Source organism: Physella acuta, unplaced genomic scaffold, assembly GCF_028476545.2.
Source record: "Physella acuta isolate Inbredline_101_S28 unplaced genomic scaffold, ASM2847654v3 ptg001355l, whole genome shotgun sequence".
NCBI classification, from domain to species: domain Eukaryota; kingdom Metazoa; phylum Mollusca; class Gastropoda; family Physidae; genus Physella; species Physella acuta.
In genome coordinates this window covers 304,406-314,080 of record NW_026732870.1, presented here as the reverse complement: position 1 = coordinate 314,080, position 9,675 = coordinate 304,406, and the positions used below count along the sequence as shown (strand labels likewise).

The 9,675-nt window shown below is 33.8% G+C and overlaps 1 non-coding gene across 1 annotated transcript; it reads right to left on the bottom strand.

Annotated features, from left to right (window-relative positions):
• Positions 1-979: 979 nt before the first annotated feature.
• On the bottom strand, positions 980-1,052 carry Trnar-ucg (transfer RNA arginine (anticodon UCG)). The gene has a single exon. It is a non-coding gene; the product is annotated as a tRNA-Arg (tRNA).
• Between the last annotated feature and the right edge of the window lie 8,623 nt (positions 1,053-9,675).

Sequence of the window (9,675 nt, the reverse complement as noted above, 5' to 3'; positions counted from 1 at the left end):
CGTCATTGATTATCGCGTAAACATTGAATAAAAAGGAAATGTTGTCTAATCTAAATGGTTTGCGTGAAGAGTTTCTTGCATACAATTCTTCGGGTAGGGGCGAAGCCCCACCCCACGCGTAACAACGTCTGAGCCCCCCCCCCTCCCCAACTCAAAAGAAATTTCTTCATCGATACTCTATAATAAAATTACCGCCTAATTAATGTGTCTAATCTAAAAAGTGGTTTTCTTGCAATTTCTTTAATGCAATTCTTCGGGTAGTGGCTAAGCGCGACACCAGTGTTTCTTTCAGACTTTTTCCTCCCCGGAGAGGGGTGGGGGTAATTGAAATTTTCGGGGACGGGGGTAGAATTTTCGGGAAGGGGGGCGGACACTGGAAAAAGTATATAATTATATTTCGTTGAATGGGACGGTAGACATGATTTTTTTGGGAGTGGGGGGTGGGGGTGGTGGGGGGGGGGGGTGGGGTGGGGTGGGGTGGTTTCCTCATCGATACTCTATAATAAAATTACCGCCTAATTAATGTGTCTAATCTAAAAAGAGGTTTTCTCGCAATTTCTTTAATGCAATTCTTCGCGTAGTGGCTAAGCGCGACACCAGTGTTTCTTTCAGACTTTTTCCTCCCCGGAGAGGGGTGGGGGTAATTGAAATTTTCGGGGGCGGGGGTAGAATTTTCGGGAAGGGGGGCGGACACTGGAAAAAGTATATAATTATATTTCGTTGAATGGGACGGTAGACATGTTTTTTTTGGGGGTGGGGGTGGGGTGGGGGTGGGGTTGGGGGGGGGCGGTGGGTGGGGTGGGGGTGGGGGGTGGTGTGTGTGGGGGGGTGGGTTGGTTTTAGTTTAGAGAAAAGAGACAGCACTATCAACCTAGCGCCCGGTGTATCCTTCCTCAACGGGCCATTTTTCTCGTTCACCAAAGATTGTGGGTAGTATTAAATCGTCACTAAACATGTGGGACCAATTGAAAAAAAATTTCGACCCCGACGAGACTCGAACTCGCAATCTTCTGATCCGAAGTCAGACGCCTTATCCATTAGGCCACGAGGCCACACGAACTATATCTAAAAATATAAATTCAGATATTGATAAACAAGTAGTATAATATTTTAGGCCTTGAAAAATTGATGGGTAATTAGCTTGATTAATTACTTTCGTCATACCCGGATGTTATCACAATATCAACAGAATGTCGTGGCTAATTAGCACAATTAGGATTTAAATTGAAACCAGGAATGATTTGGACAATGGTTGAATATTTGGCTATTAATGGGAATTAATGATCATGATGGTAATCTAATGCATGCAATGATTGAATAGGTCCCTAGCGATGTGTGCTATAATTAGTAAAGAATCCAATTACAGTGGGTAATAATTAATTAGATCCTTGTTTAAGTTTGTAATAATAATGTTGGTTAAGATTAAATAGGTCTCTAAAATGTTCGCTTTAACTAAATAGGTCCGTACAAAAGTTGTTAATATTTGAATAGGTCCCCACTTATTGGTAATATTTTAAGAGGTCCTATATACAATTGTTAATATTTGAATAGGTCCCCCACTACAATTGTTAATTTTTGAATAGGTCCCAACTACAATTATTACATTTTAGTATATATCACAACTACAATTGTTAATATTTGAATAGAACCTAACTACAATTGATGCTTTTTAGTATATGTCCAAATACAATTTTTAATATATTTAATATTTGAATAGGTCCCAACTTCTGTTGGGTATAATTATGATAGGTCACGACCATATTTTGTAATAATTAATTAGGTCCCACATAAAATAGTCTGTAACTAAACCAAGCCCAAACAGAAGCTGGTAATGGATTGTTAGGTCCCAACCCCAGATTTAGCCATGATTGAATATCTCCATCTTGATGCCGAGTATGATAGAATAGGTCTCTACTCAAGAGGACGTTAATTAAAAAAGCTCCCCAATTCTCAGACCTTTTCATGGCATCTCAATATTTCGCAGGCTACACGCTAATGCGACCGGGTGAGTTTCGATCACCGGCCCTCGTGTTAATCCGTCTGGACGGCTAGAAAGTCACGTCACTCTGCACTTAGCATAGTAAAAGAGCTCCGGGGGGTGGGGGAGGGGGGGGGGGGGGGGGACGGTGGGTGGGGACGACCGACGGTTCGCCAAATTTTTCTTAATCAATTTTCTATTTCCCCCAAAGTCGATTGGGTTTTTTTTTTCGGCGGTTGAGTAAATGGGCGGAAGTTATTCAAACCGGAAGTGGCGTGGGGGTAGGGACTAGGGGGAAGCTACTCTTGTTTATTTGGTGGCTGTTGGCTAGTCTTGGGGCTGTGGTACTGAAAATATCTTTCAGCATATGCTAATGAAATGTTGTTGGGACGTGGAACACCTGTTAACAGGACGAAGCTAATACAATGGGCACATTATTAATCGGATTAAATTGGGTTTAGAAGTTTATTTTGGGGAGTGATTTCCTCAGAAAAATAAGTTGACAATTGTAAGGTACATTGTAAATGAATTTGTTTTTCTGCGCTTGTCTGTTATTTCCATTTTGTTGTTGTTTTTTTTGCTTGCTTATTTGTTTATGTGTTTGTTATTTCGCTTGTTTTAAGTAGTTTGTATTATTTTTTTAAAATTTGCTTTTTTATATTCTTGTTTGTTTAATTTATGTTTGCTTGTATTACAGTACTGTTGTTGTTTTGTTTATTTTCTTATTCGTTTGTGTTTTGACATGCTTTTATTTGTTTATGTATTGTTGTTCTTTTTAAAACTTTGAATACTTCCTTGTCTTAGTGTCTATGTATTTGTTTCTTTCTTTTTCTTATTTTCCCCGTTTTTTTTTCTTTTATTGAAATCGTATCTTCTTAGCGTCTACTTATTTTTGTGTTATTGTTTGTCTTTCTCGTCAACGGTGACCTGATATCTTCCTTATTCTATATCGAACGGTCAAGGCTACTTATTAGTTTATGATTTCAGCTGAATTAAAATATGGTAATGGTGATTGTTTTAAAAATAAAGTAGTAGTATTTATTGACCTAAACTACAGCATTATTCGATCACCACGCTGAAAACGTAGTATTCTTTATCATATCATTTTAAATTCCGTATTTTAAAACTTTGCTTAAAATTATAGAAAAAAAAAACAAATTTTATTATTTTTTTATTTTTTTTTTTAAATTATTTTAAAAATAATTATAATTTTACGAAGGCCTTTGTTGGAAGCTATTGTTTTGTTTTTTTCTGCATTGTAGAGTTGTTATATTTTGATTCCATAAAATCTGTTTTAAGATACTTCATGGTGGTCGGCATGTTTTTTCTGCTTGAGGAGACAGAATATTGACCTGTCCACTCATTAATGAAGACATTGTATAATTAGCGTGCTTAGAATAATTAGACCATAGTCTGTACTGTTGCTGTAAGGTCGTGTTAGGTTTGTTCCTTGTCTGTTTTAGGATTATGTTGTTGTTGTTTGTTTTTTTTTGTAGTGATTATAAAGTTAGACTGCCAATCCGAAAGTCTTGAGTTCAAATCCGGTTTCAAATAAGTAGAGTATCCCTGAGTTAACCCAGCTCTTATGGGTACCTAGCTCACATTAGGAAAAGTAAAGGTGGCTGGGTATAGTGCTGACCACACTATCCCTTCATATGCCGCTTGGTCTAAAGAGGAATCTTTACTTTTTTAAAAATATTTCATCATCAGTATTTTTATCTTTTTTTATTATTATTATTTTATTGTAATAGTTATACAACCACCAATAGAACAAATAGAATTATTTAATAAAGACATCCTTGTTCATCAAGTGCTCTCCCTTTAAACATTATCTAACGACTTTTAAAGTAAGCTTTACTTTAAAGTTTCAAACATTACATCACAAACGTTAACTTTACACAAAGTAAACGTTTCACTACACCAAATGTGAGCTTATATAAAGATGTACTACACTCGTATTACAACAGAAGGACTCGCGAGCCACCTATGATAAAAGATAAAAACCCACTCAGGAATTAGGACAAACATAATTTTAACTGGTCGACTCACGTTCAAGAGATCAAATTTCCGTCGGTCTTGTTTCATCTTGAGATGATTTTTTGTATCCGATGTACTTTTGTGAAAAGTTTCTAATTATAAATCAAAGCTATTGAGTTACTCGTTGACTTTGTTATAGTTTTTTAATCATCTCGTCAAGGGACATAACCGAATTGTAGCGTTTAGGGTAAAATAAGAACATACAAAAGGGAGATAATATGTTTAAACTTTTTAAACAGTATAAACAATACTTTGGTTTAATATTATAGAAAAGAGTTACAATTAAAGATTAATTATCGCAGTTATTAAAACTAAAAACACCTTTTCCATACGCATGCATAATTACTGCTACACGTAATTTTTTTTTATTCAGCTATTTTTAAAAAGCGGAAACACTAGCGATAACCTGAGTTTTGATTGTATAATATTTATAATTATAAATATATTTATCGATGGGTTTTCTTTTGGTACTTGGCCATATCACACTTAACTTCGTCACATTTTGAACAGCACTGACTAGTCATGTTTTAATATTATGATCAACAATGTTGTCTGTATTATATAAATATATTTTTATAGAATTTATAGAAAGTCTTTAAATTTACAAAATAATGTATTTTTTTTAAAAATCTACAAAAGTAAAAGCAGCTGTGTAAATGTTTTATGCATACATTTTAAATTTTTTTTATTATTTAATTTGAATGTTATTGTTACTTCACCAGCATTTACTGTAAGCTTTGTGATAAATAAATTTAAAGAAATTGTTCAAGACGGGAGTATATTTTGTAAAAAAAAATGTTTATTTAAAATATTGAATTAATAACTGCTGTAAAAATGTTGAATGCCAGAAATTCACTTCTCCAATTTTTTTTTTAGTTGTATCATCAAGAATTTAAAAAGCTAATACAGAGAATTTTCATTAAGAAGTATCTTTACATCACCTGTAGTTGTCTTTTTAAAAATGTAGAGTTTTTATAAAAACTAAAGATAACCAGAATAAAACAATTGTCCCACTGAAGGGGGGTGGCTATGCATTCAACCATTACAACAGAGGTGCTACTTTGTTGGGGTATTAGTGAAGAAATTATTCCATACAATATTAGGTACATTAAGTGGAGGACTTTTATTAACAAAGAATTTATTTTACAAAGTAATAAAACACATTTATACAAGTAAAATAATAGAACTATTTATTAAAAAATTCTACATGTCATAAAATCAAATCAACCTGTTCATTTCCTGTGTAAATAATTGTTACTAGTGCTGTTTAGTTCTAAAGACTGATGCAAATTGAAAAAAGTATTTTGTGCAGGAATTAATCAGCTAATGAACATGATACAAATATTTCTGAGGCAAAGTGTGGGCTCTATTTACACTCCTTTAATGCTACATAGTAATATCTAATAACATAGAAAAAAGTACATATAAAATAAGGGCACAGACAGCCAAGGAAGAAGTGAACTAAAGAAAACAAGCAGTATATATAGTAGCTCGTGGGCAATAATAGAACATTGTTCCTTGTAATTTGTAGGTGGTGTTAGAAAAATAACAGTGATGAATGCAACTTTAATTTCTTGTTGTTTATTAAAAACTGTATCATTCCTTTAAAATTAATTTATAATGCAAATGTAAAACTCATAAATGATTTGATGGTATTTTTATTTTGTAAATAATTAAAATATAAAATTTTGAAAAAAGATCCACATTTGAAATTTCATCTTAAAAAAAAAAAAAAAAAAAAAAAAAAAAAAAAAAAAAAACTTCGTCACATTTTTACCATTATGTAAATTATTATTATCCTATGATTTGTATGTAATTTTTGTTACTGTAAAATACTTTGTAATTTGTTTTTTGAAAATAAAACTATTATATATATATATATATATATATATATATATATATATATATATATATATATATATATATATATATATATATATATATATATATATATATATTAGATATAGAATCTATATATATACTAGGCATACTGCCTAGCTTCGCTTAGGTTTTCAAAATCATTTGAGAATTTGAATACTTAATTATTTAGTGATGGATGTGGTGTGGAGTGCTTAAATTTAGACAGTAATGCTAACTTTAGAAAAAATATTGTTGTTGTTTGTTGCTTAAAATCCGTTTCTGAGAAAATATTGGAAAGTACGCAATGTATGACTAAAATGGAATTAGAACTAAAGAAGTTCCATGAACACTATATCTCAAAATTTATATTACATTGACTTTTAAAATTATTATTTTTTATTTAATTAGGATACGTCTCTTAATTATCAACTTATTATTTTACTAAAACAAATGCTATACTTCGTCATTTTCTGTTTCTGTTTAAAATAGTATACAATTTTTGAAAAATAAATATTTCTAAAAAGTTACTTCCCTTGAAAATTGAACGAATGACTTATATCGGTTTACTTTTTTTAAAACAAACAGTTGCTATGCTTATGTAAGAAAATACGGTATCTGAACATATTTAACGACTATAATGGCTTTTTCCGACGGGAATAAAGCTTTTTGTTACCCTCCAGGGTCGGTCTACCACCTCACATAATATTAAGGGGATCGTTCGTCAATAAATTTATATATATATATCTCATATGAGGAGAATTTCACTCGCGGTCATCTTTTAGCCCTCGTCGAGGGCTTTGAGTCAAACAGACAGTTTTCTCAAAAGACCAAGCCATTTACCAAGGAGCATGCAAAAAATTAGCCAGACATACAACAGGTAAATTATTATCTAGGGAAATACAACTTGTCAGTTTTGACCCCTTTACGAAGTTTTCCCGGATATGCCGAGTTTTTTCTGACATCCCTAGGTGTTCTCCTACCACCTCACAAAATATCAAGGGAGGTCGTCGGACGAAAGTTTTTTTTTTTTCGTAATAGAGCTCAAATAAAGAGAATTTCACTCGCGGTCACTTTTGAGCCCTCATCGAAGACTTTGAGTAAAAGCGACAGGTTTGCCCTACGGCCAAGCCATTTACCTATAAGCATGCAAAAAATTAGCCATATGTAAAGACGGTAAGTGCCCTAAAATCCGTTTTAAAATTACCCTCTGTTTTCCCCATAAAATACAAAGATTATATAGGGAAATACGACTGGTCAGTTTTAACCCATTTCGCGATTTTTCCCGGACATGGCGAGTTTTTTGTGACACCCCAAGGCGTTCTCCTACCATCTCACAAAATTTCATGGGGGGTCGTCGGTCGAAAGTTTTTTCGTAATAGAGCTCATATAAAGAGCATTTCACTCGCGGTCACTTTTTAGCCCTCGTCGTGGGCTCTGAGTGAAACCGACAGTTTTCCCTACGGCCAAGCCATTTACCTATAAGCATGCAAAAAATTAGCCAGATGTAAAGAGGGTAAGTGCCCTAAAATCCGTTTTGAAATTACCCTCTGTTTTTCCCATAAAATACAAAGATTATATTGGGAAATACGACTGGTCAGTTTTGACCCATTTCGCGATTTTTCCCGGACATGGCGAGTTTTTGTGACACCCCAGTTTCATGGGGAGTCGTCGGACGAAAGTTTTTTTCGTAATAGAGCCCATATAAGGCGCCGGTCAGTCGAGGTCAGTTTTGACCCCGTCTACGTGGATTTGTTGGCCAACCAGCACCGGCTCTCATGTTCTATCGCCCCAAGGCAGACTCATGCCAAATTTGAAGCGGCTGCGGCGCCGGGAAGTGCCTTATCGGGCACTTGACCACTTTGCTTTATAGATTCTAGTAAAAGAAAAAAAAAGGTATACTTTTATAAAAAAAACTTTTTCCTTGCGGGTATGATATCTTGAACAAAAGAAAAACTGTTGTTCGTTAACTGTTTAAGTATCTACATGTTTATTAAACGTGTGCCTTTTAGCAGAACAAATAGATTTTCATTAACGATGAAGTTATGCTACTATTTTAGTTGCTTATGTTTATTCTTTACCTGAAGAAAAAACATTTCGCTTAGGTTGTTTTTTTTATATTTTCCTCAGCAATTTCCCAGATTTTTTTTTTACGTGCTGTGGTCATCAGAATGTTCGAGTCCCTGTTGTATGTGTGGTCTTCATCCTATCAATCATCCGTCTTGGTCTGTCCAGCGATGATTGTGTCTGATTGCTTGCGATTATCTAGAGAGTTACCCCCCTTGATGTTGACCTCAGGAAATTGACCTTATGAAAACCAAGCTTTTGATGTATGACAACTAACTTTGAGTTGTATCACAACCAGATTGGGGTTGTATTACAACCAGTTTAGGGTTGTATTACAACCAGTTGAGAGTTGTATTACAACCAGTTGAGAGTTGTATTACAACCAGTTGATAGTTGTATTACAACCAGTTTAGGGTTGTATAACAACCAGTTTTGTATCGCAGCCAGTTTTGTATCGCAACCAGTTTTGTATCGCAACCAGTTTTTTATCGCAACCAGATTTGTATCGCAACCAGTTTGGGGTTGTATCGCAACCAAGTCCAGATACTGCTGGTGTGGTATAGAATTAACGTAGGCTGACTTGAACTTTACAACAACAAAAATATATTTAAAAAATCAATTCAATATTTTTAACGAAACAAACGTTTAACAACATAATACTTTAGTTTATTTTTGTGTATTTTTACTTTCTCGTATATACGAAGTATAGAGAAAGTCTTGTAATCGTGCAAAAAAAAAATCGAGATTTTTACAAATCTCGACGTTTCACACCTCACTGATACGGAAAAACATAATTTTGCAATCTTGTCCGTATGTCTGTGTGTCTGTCTGTGTGTCTGTCTGTCTGTCCGTGTGTAAACACGATAACTTGATTACCGTTACTGCTAGGTTGATGAAATTTCATATATAAGTATTTAATCAAAATCGTAGATCCGTATCAACTTTTGAGCGATTTCCGATAACCGGAAGTGGTACTTTTCCTACTTTGAATTTTTCAAAAGCCTATAACTTGAGTACTATTTCAGATAGATAAATGAAATTTCACATGTAAGTAAAAATCTAATTCTCTAACTTCTGTTAAATTTTGAATAATTTCCGTTGACTGGAAGTAGTAATTTACGCTACTTCCGATTTCTCAAAAAACTAATGAAAATTTTAAAAGTACTAATAATATTGCGCACTATTATGCGCTTTTTTATTTGGCGTTCACTTGGTGTGCAATTAATTTGTCTACGAGATTTTATTCTATTTTTAAAACTTTAAGTATTTAAAATGGATTAAAAATCATGTCTATAGCCCGAGTTCCCATCCCCTGTTATTTTATATAAGAATATTCGAGAAAGTTTAGGGGAGATCACTCCCGGTTTATTAATAGATATTTTACACTGTTAAGACAATGCTAAAGTTCGAATGATCATCAATGTTTCGTTCAAGTACAAGCTAATGTTGTAAACTACTAGCTCTTTAAGTAATGTAGTCTCGATAACACCAGGTCAAGATGACCCATTAATACTGACCGAAAACTCTTCAGTTCAGCTAGAGATCAAGTAATTGAAATCAAATTGATAACCGACGTGTCATTGGTTCTTTCGCTAATCGGAGAATAAATTAGGCAATTTGTTGCGAACCTTTTAGCTATTCAGACACCTTTTAAGCCAGTCTATTGCTAGTTTTTTGCCTGGTCGGAGTTTAAGTAAACAAATGTGATAAGCTCCATAATGTGGGTTATATACATT